The sequence below is a fragment of the Mustela putorius genome, unplaced genomic scaffold (genome assembly GCF_011764305.1).
Source record: "Mustela putorius furo isolate JIRA1106 unplaced genomic scaffold, ASM1176430v1.1 tig00001012_pilon_pilon_pilon, whole genome shotgun sequence".
NCBI classification, from domain to species: Eukaryota; Metazoa; Chordata; class Mammalia; order Carnivora; family Mustelidae; genus Mustela; species Mustela putorius.
The window spans coordinates 5589708-5613018 of record NW_025421531.1 but is presented as its reverse complement, the minus strand read 5'-3'; the positions used below and the strand labels follow the sequence as shown (position 1 = coordinate 5613018).

At 39.6% G+C, this 23311-nt stretch overlaps 1 protein-coding gene across 4 annotated transcripts in view; it reads right to left on the bottom strand.

Moving 5' to 3' along the window:
* Positions 1-23311, bottom strand: part of HHAT (hedgehog acyltransferase) — a 339661-nt gene that overhangs the window by 62026 nt on the left and 254324 nt on the right. The window lies entirely within an intron of this gene.

The window sequence follows — 23311 nt, the reverse complement described above, 5'->3', positions numbered from 1 at the left end:
GAGGTTACTCCATGTTAATGTTGCTCTAACCCATTCTTCATTCCCAAGAGAAGGTACTGGATTTGTGGCCTGGATACAGTAAGCCCTTTAGAACACCTGGAAGTGCAGGTGCAGAGTGGACCTCTAATTCCTGTCTGAGTTTGGGGTCTCTGATGGAAGAAACAAGAGGTGGGATGTGGAAATGCTGTATAAGGATAATCTAGCAGCGCTTTAAACTTCTCTCTGAGACACTGGCTACCAAAGGCGAGGAACTGACCCAAACAAAGTAAACCTTAGGGCAGAACTAAATTGTCAGACTAGTTTGTATTTCCTGCTGTGAGGTGTCAGCTCCTGTGTTTATTCTGATCTCTATGGCAACTCGTCTCTTTTCCAGTCAGCATCCTGTCCCTGGAAATCAGAGGACTTAGGCTGGGGCAAACAAGCTGGGTGCGGGGGTGGTGCGGTCCATGGAATCTGGGTCAGAGATTACTCTCAGAAGGTGTGCAAGGGTGGGAGATGGTGGGCGTGGTGGGCCTGCAGGCTGCTGTGCGGGGCGGGTCCCACACTCATCCACAGAGGGACTGCGTGCAGGGCTGAACTGGGAGGAGGGGACAGGCTGAGCATCTGGGGGAGCAGATGGGCTGGAGGAATGGCTGCTGGAGACTGACAAAGGCTTGGCAAGTGGGACCTGATACTGTTTATTTTTAAATGGGGAAAAGCTAAAAAAAAGCAATTGGGTGGGTTTGAGCAGCTGGACACAGTTCTTCCATATAACCACTGAAGACTTTCATTTTCTAATAAAAATGGTAACCAGAGGATAAGAAAGGATGAACAAGGAAATGGCAAGGGGGATACTGGTGGAGACCAGGATGAACAAATGAGGGTAGACACCCAGAGGCTGTAAAGATGAAACCAAAGACAACCAAAGAAACAATTATAGCTCTTATGAAAGAGAAGGGTGGCTAGAGCAAAAACACTCAGAAGGAAGACTTGAACTCCTGTCCCATCCTGTACCAACCCACCAGGACACTGCCCCCTTGCTCCCTTTGCCAAGGCACTTGGTCATTTCCATTTAGAAGTCATGTTTCACGAATAACCCCTCTCTCTCATGCTGCCCCCAGCATGGTGAGCTCTGTCCTTCAGTCTGTATCACCTAAGACCCATGCATACTCTCTGTGCTCAGCAATTACTTAACACCTGTTTCTCTCTTTACCCAGATAAGTTACAGAATCTCCTGACTTTCTTTTCTTTTTTTTTTTTTAAGATTTTATTTATTTGTCAGAGAGAGAGAGGGAGCGCGCGAGGGAGAACACAAGCAGGCAGAGGCAGAGAGAGAAACAGGCTCCCCACTGAGCAAGGAGCCTGATGGGGGACTAGATCCCAGGACTCTGGGATCATGACCTGAGCCAAAGGCAGCGGCTTAACCAACTGAGCCACCCAGGTGTCCCTCTCCTGACTTTCTTAATGTTCCATTGCATCCTATTATCCAAGTCAAATGAATACAGGAAGGCACTCAAAAGCAATACCTCATCCCTTCTTGTAAGTGTATAAAGCTTCAAAATATACCAGTGAAGTTAAATTTTTCAATCTCTACTCCTGAATCTAAGCAATGCATGTTCCTGAGATAGAATCAAATACTGCAGTGATACAGACAAAGCCAGTTTTGCTCACATGGACGAGTCACCTGCTCCATAGTTTAGATACCCAGCCTGGTTAAAAACAGCAGAGGCTATAATCTGGCATCTATATCCACACAGCATATGAAGGGATTTCAGAGGACTTTAATAACTAAGCCAATTAGCTCTTGGTATAATCAGAGAACTTAAGCCATATTTGAGGAGACAGGGTCCTGCTAAAAGTTCTGGAATGGCCAACAGTACTGTCTTACTCTGTGTTCTTGCTCTTCTAATGATATACCCTTGCTTCTAGTCCTCATGTCTCTACTCTGGATTTTGCAGAAGCCTCTTTCTTAGTTGGCATGTTATACCCTGGCCTTTCCTCCTCATCAAGCACACTGAGTATGTCCCCCCACTGCACAAAATATTTTGGTGGTTCTTCACTGCTTACAGACTAAAATCCAAAGAAGACCTTTTACAAACGAGCTCATTTTACTTTCCAACCTTAACTCCTACTACTTTACTAACGACACACTCTATTCAGCTCTAGTCACAGCTCTTCCAATATGGCATACACTTTTACATCTCTGTGGAATTACTTCACACATTACTTCTTTTGCTGAAACTGTTTTCTCTACTGAGAATATGTCCTCCTAATTCTTTCTTCAAGCTCCAGCTCAATGTCAGTTCAGGAGACCAACAGCTTTGGACCAGCCCAAATGATGCTCAGGTTCTGGCCCCACTTTTGAACTGTGCCACCCAGAGCAAGCTCAAACTCCTCATCTACATAGTTCACAATTGGTATTTGATCAATGGTGGATACTCTAACTCTGACAGAGTCAGTCACCCATTTTCTGTGTTTCTGTAACCCATGGGATAGACAGCATCAACCTACATGTTTTAGATATGGGAGCTTAACCTATATTGCTACCTAAGTAGGAAAAAGTATTCCCATTTTACAAAGGAGGAACTAGAGAGCAGAGACATTAAGCAAGTGGTCCTAGGCAGACACTGGTAAAGTACAGTAGTAAATATAGTACAGTCATTCACACATTCCGCTAACTCAATGTCTTCATACTCCCTGCTGTATTTTGCATAGCAATGTGTGTCCCCTCCTCTAGAATGAAATCTTCAAGATACTGGTTTCTTCAGTGCCAGATGCAAAGGAGATCTTCAAGAAATGTTTTTATTTCTTGAAATACTTCAAATACTTCAAAAACGAGAACTTCGTGCATGTGTTCCTTTAGTGATGGTTAATAGATATTCACCAAGTGTCAATTTAAGGATCTCAATATTTTCAAGAACAGTATGGCTTAAAACGATACTGGAACTTAAAGAAAATAATTAGAATTCACTATTAGAGTAGGAGATTTAACATGTTCCCCCAGAAAATGACACCTAAAAGATCAAAAATAAGAATATAAAACAGCTGAATAAAAATTGATAGGTCTAGCATCCATGTTGGAAAGGAAGAAGCAAAACTTATCTCTGATTCCAAGTGAATGATCTTTATACATAGAAAACACTAAAGAGTCTACACAAAAACAAACAAACAAACAAAAACAAAAACGACCACCACCTCAAAACACTGCTACAACTAATGAAAAAGTTTGGCAAACTTTCAAGATAAAAATCAATATTCAAAAATCAGTTGCACTTCTACACACTAATAATGAACAATGTGAAAAGTAGATTAGGAAAATAATTCCATTCACAATAGCATCAAAAACAATAAAATACTTGGGAATAAGTTTAACTAAGGAGGGAAAGACATACTGAAAACTACAACATGTTGCTTAAAGAAAAAGTAGAAAGACATCTATATTCATAGAATGGAATACTTAATATTATTAAGATGACAATACCACCCAAACTGTCTATAGATTCAATGCAATACCTATCAAAATCCTAATTATTTTTTTCAAAAATAGAAAAACTCATCTTAAAATTCAATTACCTAAATGGGCAAAACAATCTTAGAACAGGAGAGACTACTAAGATGGCAACATGAAAGGCTCCTACACCCCTATTCCTCCCATGGATGCACTGAATGTACAGTTTTACATGGAGCAGTTTATACCGCAAGAACTCCAGAAACCAACACAGCAACTCCTACACATCAGGAAAATGAGAAAATATCCACATCTCAACAGGTAGGCAAAGCTGAGACACACTCTTGCTATAAACCCCAGCCCCAGTACAAGCATCATACAAGTGGGAGAAAACCCCAAATCGAAGCTTCTTCCTGAGGAACAAAAATTTTGAACTCCCATCTAGCACCCCAAATTTTAGAACTCCCACCACAGGAACAGGCAGTAAACTAAAGGTGCTAGTGTTCACAAGACCTGCAAGACTAGCAAACAAAGCAGCAGTTCTTCAGGGTCACATGAGGACTTGTTGCAGCTCTGCCCCCTAGAGCTCATCACTGAGGGAGCAAGCAAAACTCTCAGTCTTTCTCTGAAAGAGGTCTATCTGCATACTTTAAAAATTGCTGCCTGAGGGGTGCCTGGGTGGCTCCATCAATTGAGCATCAGATTCTTGATTTGGCTCAGGTCATAATCTCAGGGTTGTGAGATCAGCCCAGTATCGAGCTTCGTGGTCAGCAGGGAGTCTGCTTGAGATTGTCTCTCCCTCTTCCTCTGTCCCTCCCCCATTCTTACACACTCTCTCTTGCTCTATCTAAAATAAGTAAATCTTTTTTTTTTTTTTAATTGCTGCCTGAGAGTTAGGCTTCTAATTTAGCACACAGCTAAAGAAGGACTGTGATACTCCCAGGACACTAGGAAGTTAATAGAACCCCCCTCACCTTTTCCCTCCAGCTCACTCTGAGTTGTCAGTATCTCCCTGGAAGGAACTTGTAATCATACCAGCATGCCAGCTTTTGCAGCTGCTGTCCAAGAAACAGGTCCCCCAGTGGCCTGGCTCTGAGAGCCAATGGGGCTTTCATTCACAAGTTCCATGGGATTGTAGTAAACAAACAAGCAGTTCCTAAGGGGCACAGGAGCACTTTCCTGAGACCATACTATACGTCCTGGCACAGGGTGAGTGGGAAAAAATTCCCATCTCCCAGTTCTTCCCTGAAAAGGGGTTTAAATACATACCCTCCCAGCTGCTGTTTTAGAATCTGGATTCTAATCATACTGCATCAAGTTGCTGACTGTGATCCTTCCATATGGGACACTAATAGATCTTAGCACATCTTAAATTAAGGGGGCCACTAAGAATAAAGAAGGTTACTTGAACTTGGACAATCACAAAGGTTTGAGATAAAAATTAGAAGCTCAGGCCAGGCTGACGGATGTGGTTCATCTGCTACACAACACTACTCTGTCAAGACTGGGAGAGATGGCATTTTTATATAAAGCCACCCAGGTACCCCGCCAGAAACAGATCTTAACAACAAAAGGAAAAGTGATTTTTACCTGATTGGGAGTTTAAAATAATAGCCATTAAGATGCTCACCAAAGGGGCACCTGGGTGGCTCAGTGGGTTAAAGCCTCTGCCTTCGGCTCAGGTCATGATCCCAGGATCTTGGAATTGAGACCCACATCAGGCTCTCTACTCTGCAGAGATCCTGCTTCCTCCTCTCTCTCTCTCTCTCTCTGCCTGCTTCTCTGCCTACTTGTGATCTCTGACTGTCAAATAAATAAATACTTAAAAAAAAAAAAAAAGATGCTCACTAAAGCCAGGAGAACAATGTATCAACAAAGTAAGAATTTCAAAAAAGAGACAGAAAGTACCAAACAGAAATCACAGAACTTAATAATTCAATAACTTAATTGAAAATTTAACAGAAGGATTCAAAAACAGGCTAGGTCAAGTAGAATAAATAATGAGCAAACTCAAAGACAGGTCAGTGGAATTTATCCAATCAGAATAGAAAATGAAAAAAGAATGAAAACACTTAAGATGGTTTAAGGGACTTATGGATACCATCAAGCAGCCAATATACATATTGCAGAGGTCACAGAAGACAAAGCGAAAGACTGAAAGGGGAAGAAAGCTTAGTCGATAAAAATATAATGACTGAAAGCTTCCCTAATCTGGAGAAAGAAACAGACATCTAGATCTAGGAAGTCTAAAATGTACCAAATAAGAAACCAAAAGAGACCCACACAGAGACAGATGATAATTAAATTGTCAAAAGTCAAAGACAAGGAGAGACTCTTACATGTAGCATAAGAAAAACAATTTGTTACATACAAGGGAACCCTCAAAAGACTATCAGCAAATTTTTCAGCAGAAACCCTTTACAGGCCAGAAGGGAGTGGCACAATGTATTTAAAATGCTTAAAGAAAAACACAGCCAACCAAGAATACTCTACCTGGCAGGGTTGTCCTTCAGAATGAAGGAGAGATAATGAGTTTTCCAAACAAAAGTTGAAGGAGTTCGTCACCACTAAACCAGCCTTATAATAAATGTTAAAGGGATGTTTTAAGCTAAAACAAAAGGGTGCTAATTAGTAATAGGAAAATATATAAAAGTACTGGAAGAAAGTAAATATATAAATTCAGAACACTCTAATGTTGTAATGGTGGTAGTAAATAATTTATAAATTTAATATAAAGGTTAAAAGAAAAGGTACTAAAGATAATAATAACTACAAAAATGAGTCAATGGATAATGTAAAAGATGTACACTGTAACATCAAAAACATAGAAAGAGAGGATGTAAAAATGTTGGGCTTTTGCATGCAATGGAAGTTATCAGTTTAAAATGCTATAAGATGTTTTATGTAAGCATCATAGTAACCACAAAGCAAAAACCTAAAGCAGATACACAAAAGAAATCAAAGCAGGGACGCCTGGGTGGCTCAGTTGGTTAAGCAGCTGCCTTCGGCTCAGGTCATGATCCCAGCGTCCTGGGATCGAGTCCCACATTGGGCTCCTTGCTCAGCAGGGAGCCTGCTTCTCCCTCTGCCTCTGCCTGCCATTCTGTCTGCCTATGCTCGCTCTCTCCCACCCCCCTCTGATAAATAAATAAAATCTTAAAAAAAAAAAAAAGAAATCAAAGCATAGCACTAGAGAAAATTATCATATCACAGAGTAAGAGAGAAACAGAGGAATAAAAACCAGAAACAATTAACTGAGGTAGAATTAATAGAAATAGTCCATATATAGCAATAATTAGTTTAAATGTTTTATGGAAGTATGGAATGACTATATTGTACAACTGAAAATAATATTACACTGGATATTAACTGAAGTTTTTAAAATTTAATTTTGTGTGTGTGTGTGTTCCAAAATTCATTGTTTATGCACCACATCCAGTGCTCCATGCAATATGTGTCCTACTTAATACCCACCACCAGGGTTAACTGGAATTTAAATAAAAACTTTTTAAAAAACATAAATGGACTAAACTCTCCAATCAAAAGACAGAGATATTTGTATACCAGTGTTCACTGCAGTAGTATTCACAATAGACAAAAGGTAGAAACAACGTAAATGTCTGTCAGTGGATGAATGGATAAACAAAATGCGGTATACATAAGATCGAACAGTATTCAGCCTTTAAAAGACAAAAAATTCTGATGCACACTACAACATGGATGAATCATAAAGACATTATGCTAAGTGAGATAAGTCAGAAATAAAAAAAAAAAACTAAATACTTCCACTTATATGTGGTACCTAGAATCATCAAATCCACAGAGAAAGAAAGTAAAATAGTGGTTCCTGGGGGCCAGGGGAAGGAGATAATATGAAGCTATTGCTTAATAGATTTAGAGTTTCTGTTTGGGATGATTAAAATGTTCCGGAGATTGATGGTGGTAATGGCTACACAACATTGTGAGTAAATTTAATGTCTTTGAATTGTACATTTAAAAGTAGTTAAAACAGTAAATTTTATGTCATGTATAATTTATCACAGTAAAAGAATTATTAGGCCTGTCTCACAGACAGATATACAGAATAATGAATACATGTAATTTTCATACCAAGTAGATCATAATCAAACTGAATACAAACTAAGACAGTAAAGGAAGACAAATATATTCTAAAAAGTTATCATGAAGGCCATGCTCACCTACAATGGAATAAAATAAATCAGCAACAAAAAAATCTGTAAAACTTAACACACCAGTAAATTTTTTAAAATACCATTAATGTAAACCAAAAACTTTTATTGAAGGAATAAAATGAATAAATGCTAGCAAATATGATCAATTAAGAAAGCAAGGCCAAATAAACAACAGGAGGTAATAATACACAGGAGATTTAAAACTCTTTGGAGATTATATGGCAATATATTTAATAATGTAGCTGAGAAACATAAAGTATATAGAAAATATAAATTACCTAAAATTCTCAAAGAAAAAGTAGATGGCCTGAAAAAACATAACCATAGAAGAACTGAAACAGTGGTCAAAGTTCTATGCTCAAAGAAAAATTTCCCAGATGATCTTAATGAGCAAGTTCTACCAGGTGGTCAAGGAACAAGACAATTTCCACGGAAACTGTTTCAGAGGATTAAAAAAAAATCATGGGAAGCTTTCACTGATTTCATGATGTTAGTATGACCCCAATACTAAAAAGATAAAAAGCCAACATAGGGAAAGAAAACCATAAATTAACCTTTCTTCTACACATTGCCTTAAAAATTCTAAATTAAATACCTGTAAATTGAATATACGATTAAAAGAATTATCTCAATCAAGTAAGATTCATCTCAGGAATGGGAGGGGGATTCAATATTAAAAATATTAGAGATTCATGTAATTCATGAGATTAAATAATTAAAGGAGAATAATCTTAAAATCACTCAATAGATGCCAAAGAAATATTTGGTGAAATTGCACACTCATACATGATTTTAAAAAAAGAAATAGTGAAAGAAAAAAGTAAGCTTCTTTTTTAAAAATTTTATTTATTTGACAGAGAGAAAGAGAGAGAGCAGAAGCAGGAGGAGCAGCAGGCAGAGGCAAAGGCAGGCTCCGTGCTGAGCAAGAAACCTGATGCAGGACTCAATCTCAGAACCCTGGAATTACGACCTGAACTGAAGGCAGGTACGTAAAAGACTGAATCACACTGGTGTCCCAAGAGTAAGCTTCTTTAGGTTGATAAAGATAATACGTCAAAACCCATATTAAGTATTTCCACTAGCTTCAAGAAAAAGACATTTTCTCTTCTATCACTCAAAATCGTACTGAAAGACCCAGTAAATACAACAAGACAATTAAATGCAGCAAGGGTTAAATCTGTTGGCAAGGACAAAACTGTCATTATTTGTAGATGATATGACTATCAATCTTGAAAATTTACAAGATTTTGGACACTAGTCCTTTATCTGATATGTCGTTTGCAAATATCTTCTCCCATTCTGTCAGCTGTCTTTTGATTTTGTTAACTGTTTCCTTTGATGTGCAAAAGCTTTTGATTTTGATGAAATCCCAATAGTTCATTTTTGCCCTTGCTTCCCTTGCCTTTGGTGATGTTCCTAGGAAGATGTTGCTGCGGCTCAAGTCGAAGAGGTTGCTGCCTGTTTTCTCCTCAAGGATTTTGATGGGGTCCTTCATCCATTTTGAGTCTATTTTTGTGTGTGGTATAAGGAAATGGTCCAATTTCATTTTTCTGCATGTGGCTGTCCAATTTTCCCAACACCATTTAGTGAAGAGGCTGTCTTTTTTCCATTGGACATTCTTTCCTGCTTTGTCGAAGATTAGTTGACCATAGAGTTGAGGGTCTATTTCTGGGCTCTCTATTCTGTTCCATTGATCTATGTGTCTGTTTTTGTGCCAGTACCATGCTGTCTTGATGATGACAGCTTTGTAATAGAGCTTGAAGTCCAGAATTGTAATGTCACCAACGTTGGCTTTCTTTTTCAATATCCCTTTGGCTATTCGAGGTCTTTTCTGGTTCCATATAAATTTTAGAATTATTTGTTCCATTTCGGGCGCCTGGGTGGCTCAGTGGGTTAAGCCGCTGCCTTCGGCTCAGGTCATGATCTCGGGGTCCTGGGATCGAGTCCCGCATCGGGCTTTCTGCTCAGCAGGGAGTCTGCTTCCCTCTCTCTCTCTCTGCCTGCCTCTCAGTCTACTTGTGATTTCTCTCTGTCAAATAAATAAATAAAAAAAAAATCTTTATTTGTTCCATTTCTTTGAAGAAGATGGATGGTACTTTGATAGGAATTGTATTAAATGTGTAGATTGCTTTAGGTAGCATAGACATTTTCACAATATTTATTCTTCCAATCCAGGAGCATGGAACATTTTTCCATTTCTTTGTGTCTTCCTCAATTTCTTTCATGAGTACTTTATAGTTTTCTGAGTATAGATTCTGTGCCTCTTTGGTTAGGTTTATTCCTAGGTATCTTATGGTTTGAGGTGCAATTGTAAATGGGATTGACTCCTTAATTTCTCTTTCTTCTGTCTTGCTGTTGGTGTAGAGAAATGCAACTGATTTCTGTGCATTGAATTTTATATCCTGACACTTTACTGAATTCCTGTACAAGTTCTAGCAGGTTTGGAGTGGAGTCTTTTGGGTTTTCCACATATAGTATCATATCATCTGCGAAGAGTGATAATTTGACTTCTTCTTTGCCGATTTGGATGCCTTTAATTTCCTTTTGTTGTCTGATTGCTGAGGCTAGGACCTCTAGTACTATGTTGAATAGCAGTGGTGATAATGGACATCCCTGCCGTGTTCCTGACCTTAGCGGAAAGGCTTTCAGTTTTTCTCCATTGAGAATGATATTTGCGGTGGGTTTTTCATAGATGGCTTTGATGATATTGAGGTATGTGCCCTCTATCCCTACACTTTGAAGAGTTTTGATCAGGAAGGGATGCTGTACTTTGTCAAATGCTTTTTCAGCATCTATTGAGAGTATCATATGGTTCTGGTTCTTTCTTTTATTGATGTGTTGTATCACATTGACTGATTTGTGGATTTTGAACCAACCTTGCAGCCCTGGAATAAATCCCACTTGGTCGTGGTGAATAATCCTTTTAATGTACTGTTGAATCCCATTGGCTAGTATTTTGGTGAGAATTTTCTTAGCAAACTCAACACCCAAAGAACAAATAATCCAATCAAGAAATGGGCAGAGGACATGAACAGACATTTCTACAAAGAAGACATCCAGATGGCCAACAGACACATGAAAAAGTGCTCCATATCACTCGGCATCAGGGAAATACAAATCAAAACCACAATGAGATATCACCTCACACCAGTAGAATGGCTAAAATCAACAAGTCAGGAAATGACAGATGCTGGCGAGGATGTGGAGAAAGGGGAACCCTCCTACACTGTTGGTGGGAATGCAATCTGGTGCAACCACTCTGGAAAACAACATGGAGGTTCCTCAAAATGTTGAAAATAGAACTGCCCTATGACCCAGCAATTGCACTACTGGGTATTTACCCTAAAGATACAAACGTAGTGATCCGAAGGGGCACGTGCACCCTAATGTTTATAGCAGCAATGTCCACAATAGCCAAACTATGGAAAGAACCTAGATGTCCATCAACAGATGAATGGATCAAGAAGATGTGGCATATACACAATGGAATACTATGCAGCCATCAAAAGAAATGAAATCTTGCCATTTGCGACAACATGGATGGAACTAGAGCGTATCATGCTTAGTGAAATAAGTCAAGCGGAGAAAGACAACTATCATATGATCTCCCTGATATGAGGAAGTGGTGATGCAACATGGGGGCTTAAGTGGGCAGGAGAAGAATAAATGAAACAAGATGGGATTGGGAGGGAGACAAACCATAAGTTACTCTTAATCTCACAAAACAAACTGAGGGCTGTTGGGGGGAGGGGGCATGGCAGAAGGGAGGTGGGGTTATGGACATTGGGGGGGGGGGTGTGTGCTTTGATGAGTGCTGTGGGGTGTGTGGACCTGGCGATTCACGGACCTGTACCCCTGGGATAAAAATATATGTTTATAAAAAATAAAAAATTCAAAAAAAAAAAGAAAATTTACAAGAAACAATTGACAAATTACTAGAGGTAATGAAAGATTTAAACAGGACAGATGCAAAGTGACCAATTCAAAACAAAAATCCTCATTTTTTTCTATATAAAAGCAATAACCCACAAAGAAGTATCCAAGACTTCTAAGGAGAAATGATAAATCATTATGTAGTAACATAAGGGAAGACTTGAATACATAACTAATTCATGACTGGAAAGACAGCATCATAGACATATTAACTCTACCCAATTTAAGCTACAAGTTAATACCAATCTAACAAATTCCAGTATAAATACCAGGAGTTTTGAGGAACCTCCCTAATTCGAAGACTCATATGGAAGAGTCACTGTACAAAAACAGACAATGTGATTTGGGAAAAGAACCAAAAGGGGCATGAGATTTTCCAAATCAGGAATCAAGACATGTTACAGAACTCTAGCACTTAAAATAGGAAGAATCAATACAACAGAATTGAACCTAAAAATGAATTTATGTATATTTGGATATTTACTATGTATTAAGGATGATCTTTCAAATCAGTTGGGGAAGTTGAGTTGGGCCACTGAATTTAACAGTTTGAAGATATAAAAACTATTCTCACTTAGTTGCAGGCCATACAGAAACAGGCAGTAGACCAGATTTGGCCCATGGGCCAGAGTTTGCCAACTCCCACTCTATTCTATTCTTGGTATCTGCCCTAAAGGAACACTTACACATATGTACAAGGAGGCATATCTAGACATCTCCACAGCAGCTGCATTGCAAAAGGAAAAAATGAGAGGCAACCTAAAATTTCAACAATAGAAGAATGGTCAAATACACTATATATCCACACCATGTCCAATATTGCAGATCTACATATACTAATATAGAAACATCTTCAAAACATGCCATGAGGAGGAAAAAAAGCATAAATTTCAGAATATTTATGTATTTGTTATAACACACACACACACACAGTAGTAAAGGTATGTATGGAAGGCTATATTCAAATCTGACAACAATGGTTACCTCTCATGGAAGAAGAGAGCAAGGTGCGTTTGTTAGAGTGGGGGAGGGTGGCTGTCTTAGAGGACTCCAGTCTTATCTGGTTTTTTTCAAGAGCATATGGTCATGATTGACTTCATAAATTAAAAAAGAATAAAAGAATAAAAAAAGGAAATCTAGGAATATTTCCACTTAATGACTTTAGACCCTGGCTATTCCCTCAAGTATGGGGTCAAGGCATAGGGGTGAAAAGAGAGAAACTAGAGGACCCTCACACTCAACTTATGACTGTTCATGGTACTGGGGACCTCCCTCTCCAGGTAGTACTGAGGTCCCTTGAGACTACTAAATAAGCCTAAAATGTGATAGATGTGGCCTCAGCTATAATCTATTCAAACACAAAACAACAGCTTAGGGCAAGGCCTGCTTCTAAGCAAACTTAATATTTAAAAATCTAAAACTGACAAACAGGTAAAGCATTCCAAAACGACTCAGCTAACAGCACAGAAAACTGTTCTATGACAACCAGTTAAACACAGTGCTCCCTTCAAAACCCCGTTGGAGAGGAGAAGGGAGTTGGGGGAAATTGGAAGGGGAGGTAAACCATGAGAGACTATGGATTCCAAAAAACAATCTGAGGGGTTTGAACTGGTGGGGGGCGGGGGGGTGGGAGGTCGGGGTACCAGGTGGTGGGTTTTATAGAGGGCACGGATTGCATGGAGCACTGGGTGTGGTGAAAAAATAATGAATACTGTTATGCCAAAATTAAATAAAAAATAAATTTAAAAGAAAAAGCAAGTAAACATTTGGAAATATATAAAACCACAGGCAAGGAATGGAATAGAAGTGAAAAGCAAGAGAGCAAAATCAACCCATTTTTATGACAGAGAGAAGATGGAGGAATTAGCAGGACTGAGACACCTGAATAATAGATATCAAAGAGAGAAGTCATTCATACACCAGATAGATTCCCAGAAGGCCTACCCATTAGAGACACAATATACCACAGATGGCAACAGTAAACCATGGAGAAAGAAAACAGGAAGGTTGGTTAAAAATCTGGGTAATGGGGGCACCTGGGTGGCTCAGTGGGTTAGAGCCTCTGTCTTCAGCTCAGGTCATAATCCCAGGGTCCTGGGATTGAGCCCCATATCAGGCTCTCTGCTCAGCAGGGAGCCTGCTTCCTCCTCTCTCTCTGCCTGCTTCTCTGGGGTGCCTGGGTGGTTCAGTGGGTTAAAGCTTCTGCCTTTGGCTCAGGTCTTGATTCCAGGGTTCTGGGATTGAGCCCTGCATCGGGTTCTCTGCTCAGCAGGGAAACTCTGACCCTCTCTCTCTCTGCCTGCCTCTCTGCCTACTTGTGATCTCTGCCTATCAAATAATAAATAAAATCTTTAAAAAAAAAATCTAGGTAATGGGCATACAGACCCTGGGGTTTCCCCCTTTCCCCACTGCCGCCCCACGATGAATGAAGGTGATAACAGGGGTTTTTTAAATCAATAAATTGCATCAGAGTGACTCTAAACTCAGGGCCAACAGGCACAGTAGCATTTCAGAATACCAAAGATAATTTCATTTAGGTTCTGGAGAGAAATTACACACAAAGAATCAAAAATCCAAATGGCATTTTTCAACAGTAAAACTAAAAATGAGAAGACAAATTACAACTTCAAAATTTTCAGGAGAAACTACGTTTCAACTTTAAAATTTAGTGCTCAGATAATCGATCCAAGGGGAGGGTAGAATAAAGAGAGTTTGGGAACTACAAGGTCTCAAAAAAATATATATATCGCCCACAGTCCCCTTCTAAGGCAGCTACTAAAGGATGTTCTCCACCACATCGAAGGGAGGGGAGAAAACAAGGAGTTCTGGGGCCCACGACACAGGGATTCAGCCCAGGAGCGAGGAGGAGGGAAATGCCAGGACGCCGGCTGTACCGCCTACCTGAAGGGACATGGTCCAGATGGGACAGGAGGATGCAAGGGCTTCAGGAGAGGTTCTCCAGGAGAAGAAGAAAGCGGACAGATTCCCAAATACATCTGACTACATGGAAAATACTTTTCTGAGGGATTTTCAGTTTTATTGGGGAGTTTGGAACCAAGTGGTAATAGTAAACTCCCAATCCAAAAAAAAAAACAAAAAAAAGCGGCAAGGTGATTTTCTTAGTCTGAGATGGGGAAACAGGTGACTAAAAAGGAAGTTCAAGGATAGTCTATCAACTGGCTTGGCAGTGGAGCCACACTTACCATCATGGTAATAATGTAAACAGCAAGTGTTGATTCAGCCAAATATAGAGAGGCTATTTTATTAGAAGTTGAGAGTACATCTCAGATGCAAAAACCTCAGGTAGGAAGCAGTTAATATTTATAATTCATAAGTGAAGAAATAAGAGAAAAAAACTTTCAAAAGGCAGAGGTAGATGTCAGAAACAACTGAATTAGAGAATTAGAAGGTGTTGCTGTTGAGGACAAGGCCATATGCACAAGAGGAATGGAGACCAAAGACCCATTTATCTCAAGAAATCCTTGCAGCATGATTTGACTTCTGACCCAGAAACACATATTTCTTAAGCTTTCTAGATTTCCATTCGTTACCTCTATGAAACAGGGATAAAGATAGTACATACCTATAAAGCTACTATTGAAACCACATGACATAATTGGGTAAAAAATGGTTTTGTGAGCAGTCCCACTTCACTTACCAATTTTTCCATAGACAGGTTGAGTGAAGCCACAACTAAAACACAAGTTGTCCAAGAACTGAGGACCGGAATGTCAATTAATTTAATGCCAAATGGTTTGGCTATAGCTTGCTTGTCTTTAATTGCAATTCTTTGTTATTCCCGAGAAAACCCATTTTTGATGGTTAAAAAGAAAATCTAATGCCAAATGTACATGAGTAGCAAGGAAAAATTAAATGAAAGAATATAAGTGTGTAAGGTCTATTGAAGCAGATGTCTCTTATCTGATATCAAGGATGCTTAGAATAAATTGTGTATAACTGAATTTGACTCCCCTTCTAATCGAACTAATCATGTGTTTCTACACAAATCACACACATTTCCTCATCTATAAAAATAAAGAGAAGGAACACCTGCCCTGCATGGTTGTTGTGATGCTTAAAGAAAACAATAAATGGGAAAGATCCTCGTGCAGGATCTGGTACAGTTTCTTCCCTGGCAAAGGGTGAGAGCTACAACAACCCCATGTGAGTCTGGTCCTTCCATTCCTACCATCAGCTAGGCAAAGCCTCCTGAGGGTGGACCCATCCTGTACCCTTTTCTCTCAATAACCTTTAATTAGATAACAGTACCTTTGCCCTGTAGAAAGGCTGAACACATAAATGAGTAAAACCAAGAAAATATGTATCACAAATAATCCCATCAGTAAAAAGCTAACCACCATTAACGATGGAGGGTGTAACCTTCTATGCTCTTCTCTGCATTCGCAAGTACCTTTAAATAAAAATACATTTTTGTTATACCTGTTATTCTTTATTCCTTTCCATCTTTCCTCAAAGTGAAATTATTTGAAAATCACTACTTTCAATGGTGGCTTAGTCAACTGGATAGATGTCCCATACCTCTTCTATGACATTTTTCCTCAGGGGATGGATTGTGGCCATTCCAGCTCTTATTCCAGCCTACTGGGTGGACTACAGGGTTCAGAGCAGAGGAAAAAGCAAAAGCCCCCTTAAATTGTGTTTCAATATGTTCTGGCAATCACGGTACATTGATACCAGCTCAGCTCATCTCAAATGAGGCCAGCAGCTGCTCCATAGGCTTTTTAAAGCAGTGTTTATTTCTAGGTCTTGGGAGGAATGTGAGATATTTTGGAAGTCCTGAACATCTCTGACTCCTCAGAGCTGTATAAAATGCACACACATACACAAACATATATACATATACATATATACAAACACACATATAAACATACATATATAAGCGCACATACATATAGACATATACATGTACTACATATATGTGTGATACAGTTATAGCACACATATATAATATTCATTGCATATAAAGCATAAGTATACATATTAAATGAATACATATTATAGAAATATACTGCACAATGTATGTGTGTATTATTTTTGGGAAAGGGGGGCTAATTTCATCCTTCTGTTGATAAAGGAACGCTGGAACTCAAGCTCTGCTACTTCCATGAGTAATGGGTTTTCTGGAAGGAAAAGAGCTAGATTTGGAAAGACACATCCAGATCTTCAGCACGCACACAGTAAGATTTTGCTTTTTCCTAAGCTCATCTACTGAGAGCTGCGGGGCACGAGGCTATGACTCAAGTAACCACACTTATCTGTGCTGTAGAAGCAGGAATTGGGGACTCTCAAGTAATGAGTCTAATCCCACAAGCCACCAATAAAGCCCATTTCAACCAGTGACATTCAAGTGATAGATCTCATCTTTGGCTTAGTATTCTTTCCCGAGGTTACCATTCCCAAGGCCGGGACACTGTGCGTGCACTTGACAGGAAGAGGACAGAAGCGCCGTGGCAGCAGTGATGATGAAAGGGTGACCCTGCCTTGCTTGTGCCTAACCTGACAGGGACAGGGAAGGCTGCAGAAGTCCAAGAGCAGGCCAGACCTGGGAGGCTCACCACACCACGAATGAATAGAAGTTGGCTCTAGTTCCAAGCCTTCTCTCTGCAGATAGCAGACCCAGTAATGGAAAGTTAAAAAAGAACCCATGAAAAGACTTTTGCTGTGCTAAACGTATTCAACTAAAAGGTGGAATTATTTGCCACATTCCACCTCTCAGACCAGAGGGGTTAAAGCTTAGGTTCAGATTCCCACAGAGAAGAAAATGTGTAAGCAGTGAATTGCGCAGTGTGCTTCCTGCTTCGTAAACGATCCTTCGGAGTGGGAGACAATGGAGGGGGCACCAACAGGTCGTCATCCACCAAGGAACACACTGTTCATTAACAACATGCATTGCTTTTTCCAGACGGAGAGGCCTGGGTGAGTGCTAACAAGCTGGCACAACAGGCTAATTTGACGTGTGGGATTAATACGTTAATTTAATGCTCTCCTGTTTGGTTAAGTGGTTCGCATTTCTATATTTCTAAGTTTGGCATTCAAATCCCTTTATATGGGAAACCATTTGGCTTCTCTAGCTTCCTTTCCTCTTTCCTCCTGAATGATAACCCCTCATCGGCCATGTCTGCCTCCTCACTTCCATGGCAACCCGATTCCTGACTTTAGGCTCTATGGGTCCTAGGCTCCTGAACCTGGAATGCCTATCTTCTCTCTACAGACCTATCCAAGCCCCACTCTGAATTCTTCAGAGTCCTACTCATGCCCCAGCTCTTTAAATGAACCATTCTTAAAAGCTTAGCTCTCACTGACCATTGCACCTCATAAACATCAGCTGCCCCATCACTCATCCTGCTCTCTGCCCATAATGCCTTACTCTGGTCTTCAACTGTTGGGCACACATCTTGCATCTCCAGCTGGACCATGACCTCCTATGGCACCGGCAAAATGCCTCACAGTTCCTTCCTCCCACTGTCAGTACCCTGGCCTGGAGACATAACCATCTTTAACTTCACGTTACTTTATCCCTTAATGGCGTCACCATCATTGATGACCCCTTCTATGAAGTACCCTCTTTCTCTTCGTTTCTGTGAAATTACCCTCTAGATTTTCCTCCACCTTCTGGCCCCTTCTCCTCCACCCAAGTTTCAAATCTTGATGTTCCTCAGGTTCAGGCCCAGGCCTCCACTTCTTGCTCTTTTTCTGCACTCTCTCTGGAAAGTCTCAAACATTTTTAAGGTTCCGAAATACCAACTATATGCTCCCAATGTCTATCTCTATCCCAGACCTTTCTTCTGAGCAATGCCAGGGAAGGCTAGGCCAATTGGTATTTACGATGTTTAATATAGATCACTTAACTCTTCCTAGAGAAAACCTCTCATATCATATTTTTTTGTTCTTGGGGTTTTTTTTGTTTGTTTGTTTTGTTTTTTGCTTCTTTATTCCAAAGCAGATACCGCAAAGATGACTATCCTGATAGGCCACACAAAATAACTTGTTCTTGGAGGGAACTAATAATAGACTCCACCATTACAAAATGACAGACTAGTATACTAAAGGCATTGAAGGACTGAAAGAGATAGAAAATTAAAAAAAAAAAAAAAGAAGAAGAAGAAGAAGAAAAGAAATTTGGAGGAAGGGAACAGGTCTTTCACTCAGAGCTCCCTAGAGTTCTAAAGTGTGTCTCCCATAGGGTACAGAAAATGTTTTTTTTTTTCCCTAAATGAGCAAATTAAGAGACAAAGAACCAGACTGATTTTGAGTAAATGGCCAAGTCTAGGAAGCCTTCTAGTCTTGAGAAAATGGCTTATCTACAATAAGTACTTGATCTCTATTTGTTGAATCAAGCCAGGTATTAGAGAAATAAAAGATCATGGGTCATTATCAAACAGAACTACTCTTCTTAGACTAAGTTTGCTTTGTAATCCTTCAGTGAGTTAGTCAAGGCTGGTGTCACTGACCTCAAGTGAAAATTTTTCTTATGAGGCCAACTGATAATGTATATCCTGCTAATTGGTGGGCTGGTGTTCCAGAGAACTAAGTAAGCATTAATTGGATCATGACAATAATTCTTACAACTGACTGATCAATTTAGATCGACTGATCTTAAATAAATAAATAGATAGATAGATAGATAGATAGACTGGTCTCTCAAACGCATGGGATTTCTGAACCTACATCTTCAAAGTCAAACTGACCGATACAGCAGATAAACTGAATGGATATCATCACAGATCTGTGGTCTTTGGGCTCCTTCTGACACACCAGCTCCCTCCCAGAACCATTAGACTGACCCTCCCTGATTATCACTGGGGGCGCCTTTCCTCAATTAAGTCTATAAATAGAAATTTTACTGCTTCAGAGAGGATATTAATCAGCTCAGCAGGATACTATTGGGGCAAAGAAGAGAAGACAAGGGCTGCGGGGAGGAGGACGTACTGAAATTACTCAATGAAATGAGCATAAGGGTGGGGGGCGGTGAGCTGCTTGAGATGTTGATTCTCCTTTTGTAGGAAAAACTGAGAAGCAGCCTGAAGGTATCTTCCTTCAAAGAAGAGGGCACACTGAGAATTGGCAAGAAGTAATGTCACTCTACTGATGCTTCAAAATGTTTCCACTTATTAAAAGATTTCAATGCTGAACACAAATTCTAGCTCCCTCCTTGAGAGAGTGCTTATATAGAGAAAAAGCATGTAGCTTCAGCAGTAACTCCTCTCCATCCACCCAGTTCAGGTGCTTTGTGAAAGTACCTTTTGTCAGCTTCCTACAGCTCTGGGCCCCAGTGAGTCACAAGCAATAATCCCCCCTCTCATAAAGCAGCAGGGTATCAGATAGGCTAATTCCTCCCCAACCCTTTCTTTCCTATATATATCTTTTGTTTACTGAGCATTAAAATAGCATTTTGCCATCACTAGTTCAATTACTATCTATGCTGCTAAGACAAAAAATAATCTCCCTGTATAATACTCCTAATCCTCAGCCTTAGGAAGTTCTTCCAGTATTCAATCTATATTCTTCATGCTGCTGTATGGGCCTACTTCCTCTTATACTGCCCCTCAATGAAGTCAGAAAACATTCATTCATTCATTTAACAAGTATTTACTACACACATACTCTGTGTCAGGCATTTTGATACATGGATACAGGTCTCTGACTTCATGAGGCTTACAGTTCAGTGAAGGAGATAAGGATTAAACAAGTTATTGTACAAAAATATTTCATTGTACCTATGATAAGTACAACAGAAGAGATCACCTACAAGGTGACCAAAATGACACTACAGATAAAGGGCTGGTATCCAAGATCTATAAAGAAACTTCTCAAACTCAAAACCCAAAACACAAGTCGAAATATGGGCAAACAGATATGAATAGACCACCTCTCCAAGGAAGACATACAGATGGCCAATAGACACATGAAAAAATGTTCAACATCATTATTATCAATCATAATGTCAGAGGAAATTAGGTCCTAAAGAGATATTAAGTCTTCATTTGGATTAAGACGAAAGAATGGGAAATGGATTCATGAAAAGAGAGGGAAAGAGAGTGACCCAAGTGGGGAAACAGTTTATTCAAAAGGTTACACAATATTTGGAATGCCAGCCCTGTGTTTTTGAAGGAAAACAGAATCTGTGCCGAACTCTATAAGAAAAAGAATAATGGAAGAAAACTCTTTGGGTGGACAAGTGGAAGAACAACTAAAGAATCAACCCAATTGTATTATGCTGAGCAAAATAAGTCACTCAGAGAAAGACAATTATCATATGGTTTCACTCACATGTAGGATAGAAGAAATAGCACAGAAAATCATGGGGAATGGAGGAAAAACTGAATGGGAAAAAATCAGAAATGGAGACAAACAATGAGAGACTCTTAACTCTAGGAAACAAACTGAGGGGTGCTGGGGGGGTAGGGGAGGATAACTGGGTGATGGACATTAAGGAGGTACATGATGCAATGAGCACTGGGTGTTACATGGAACTGATGAATTACTGAACTCTACCTCTGAAATTAATGATGTGCTATATGTTGGCTAACTGAATTTTAAAAAGAATCAACCCAATTGTGCACAGACTTAACACTGTGGTAACTCTGACACTGAGCTAACCACTGGTGATATAAACAGTAATGGAATCCTGATCTCATACTGAAGAAGCTCCTCAACTGCATAGCCACAGCCAACTACCAGGCTGTCCAGATAGAAGATGATAAAATGGGTTTCGCGGGACGCCTGGGTGGCTCAGGGGTTAAAGCCTCTGCCTTAGTCTCAGGTGATGATCCCAGGGTGCTGGGATTGAGCCCCACCTTGGGCTCTCTGCTCCGTGGGGAGCCTGCTTACCCCTTTCTCTCTCTGCCTACTTGTGATCTCTGTCAAATAAATAAATAAAATCTAAAAAAAAATACGTTTTGCAAAATATGTTCTTGCTCAACAAATATGTACCCTAAATATCATATTAATAATACACAAGATATACATCTCACCAAAAAATGCACACTCTAAAATTACTATACACTTAGGTGTGTGACCTGTGGATGCGAGCTCAAAGGAGTCAAACACATGAGGGTCCTGGACCGAGTGTGATGAAGCAGAGCAGTCACGTGCTTCCTGTCAGTAGGGTTCCCACTGTCTTAATTTTTAACCAAAATTAACAAGCCATAGGCCATATAGCACAATTTGGGTTATTCCTTTAACATTTTAGATTTTTAATATTTGTCAATAACATAAGCCACGGCTCAAAGTCTACAGAGCAGTGCTTAACATTAAGTTCAAGGTTAATTTTAGACCCTTCATGAAGGAACGTGGAGATGTGTTACAGGGCTTCAGCCTAGGTTGAAAAGAATTCTCTGACTTTCACAGATGATAATTGGGTTTCGGGCTTTGGAAGATGGAGATTGAAACCTTGATGATACCACCTTTTGTGGTTTTTCTTTGTGTTACATAGCTGTGACTATCATTGAAATTCCATTTTCTAATGAGATTCACTGACATTTCTTTCCTGCTGATTGCTGGGTACTACTACTGAATAAAATGTTTATCTTTAAACATACGTGAGCATATTTAAATTCCTTCAGATGTATTACTTTGCTATGTGCTTTGTATCAGTTTTTATTGAAATAACTGTCTACTTTTACTATGGCTATTTTTATAGGAAAAAAACTGATTAGTCTCCTATTCTATGTATTCTCTTGGGTGGTGTTGGGCTTCTGAAATATATTTGCTTTAGTTGCATATCCTGGGGGAGTTTAGGCACATTAATCACTGCTCAGTAAATTTCTTGTGTTTTATTGCCTGCCGTGAACACTGATGACAGCATATTCTTCTTAGCCACGTTTTTCAGGAGTACCAGAATACTGCTGCATATTAAGAACTGACAATTTCCTACAAGATTCTAATACACTGCATATCAATTTTACATGATAAAACATTGGTGTACCCTATGTGTATAAAATGCCTAATTTTCCAAATCATTTTCCTGTGGAATCAGAATGTGTCTTAAGCACTTAGCTGTGTGTGTGGGTTTTTTTATGCTACAGTAACAGTACCTATCAAATTAGCCAAGATTAAAAACACCACCACTACTCAGTACTGGCAAGAGCATCCTTGTACATTGTTGGTAGGAAAGTCAATTGGTACACTTTGACTGTAGAGCAGTTAAGGAAGAGTGAAGCTGTATGCAAGGCAGAAAGGGGTGAGGAAAACCTTTACTTAGCAATTTTACATATAAGAATTCATCCTGGTTATGATACTCATCTCCATTTTGACTGACAACTGCAAAGAAAATTGGAATGACACAATTGCCAAGAGCCAGAGACGAAATCAATGATGGCATAGCCACATAATGGAGTTCTACATGGCCGTCAAAAGGGTTGTTAGAAATGGATTTGGTGACATAGAAAGGTGGTCCTCATATATCCATGTCTCTAGAATAACAGCATTTGTGTTAAACGTTATACATGTGTGCATATATATAAAGAAAAAGTTAGAATATTTGTAATAGTTTTTGTTAAAGAGGTATTTTTCTTTTCCTCTTATGTGAATTTTCTTATTTTTGTGCAATAGGCATGCATTGCTTTGAAACACTTATGTAAAACAGAAAACAACAAACAAACAAACAAAACCCTGCTACCTCTGGGCACATACTCTTTGAACCCATCTGGCAAGAATGGCCCATGTTGGGGTGAATCTGATGACCCCCTTCCCCCCGTGGCCAGTCCACCTGGCTCAGCTGTCCCCAACCACCTGC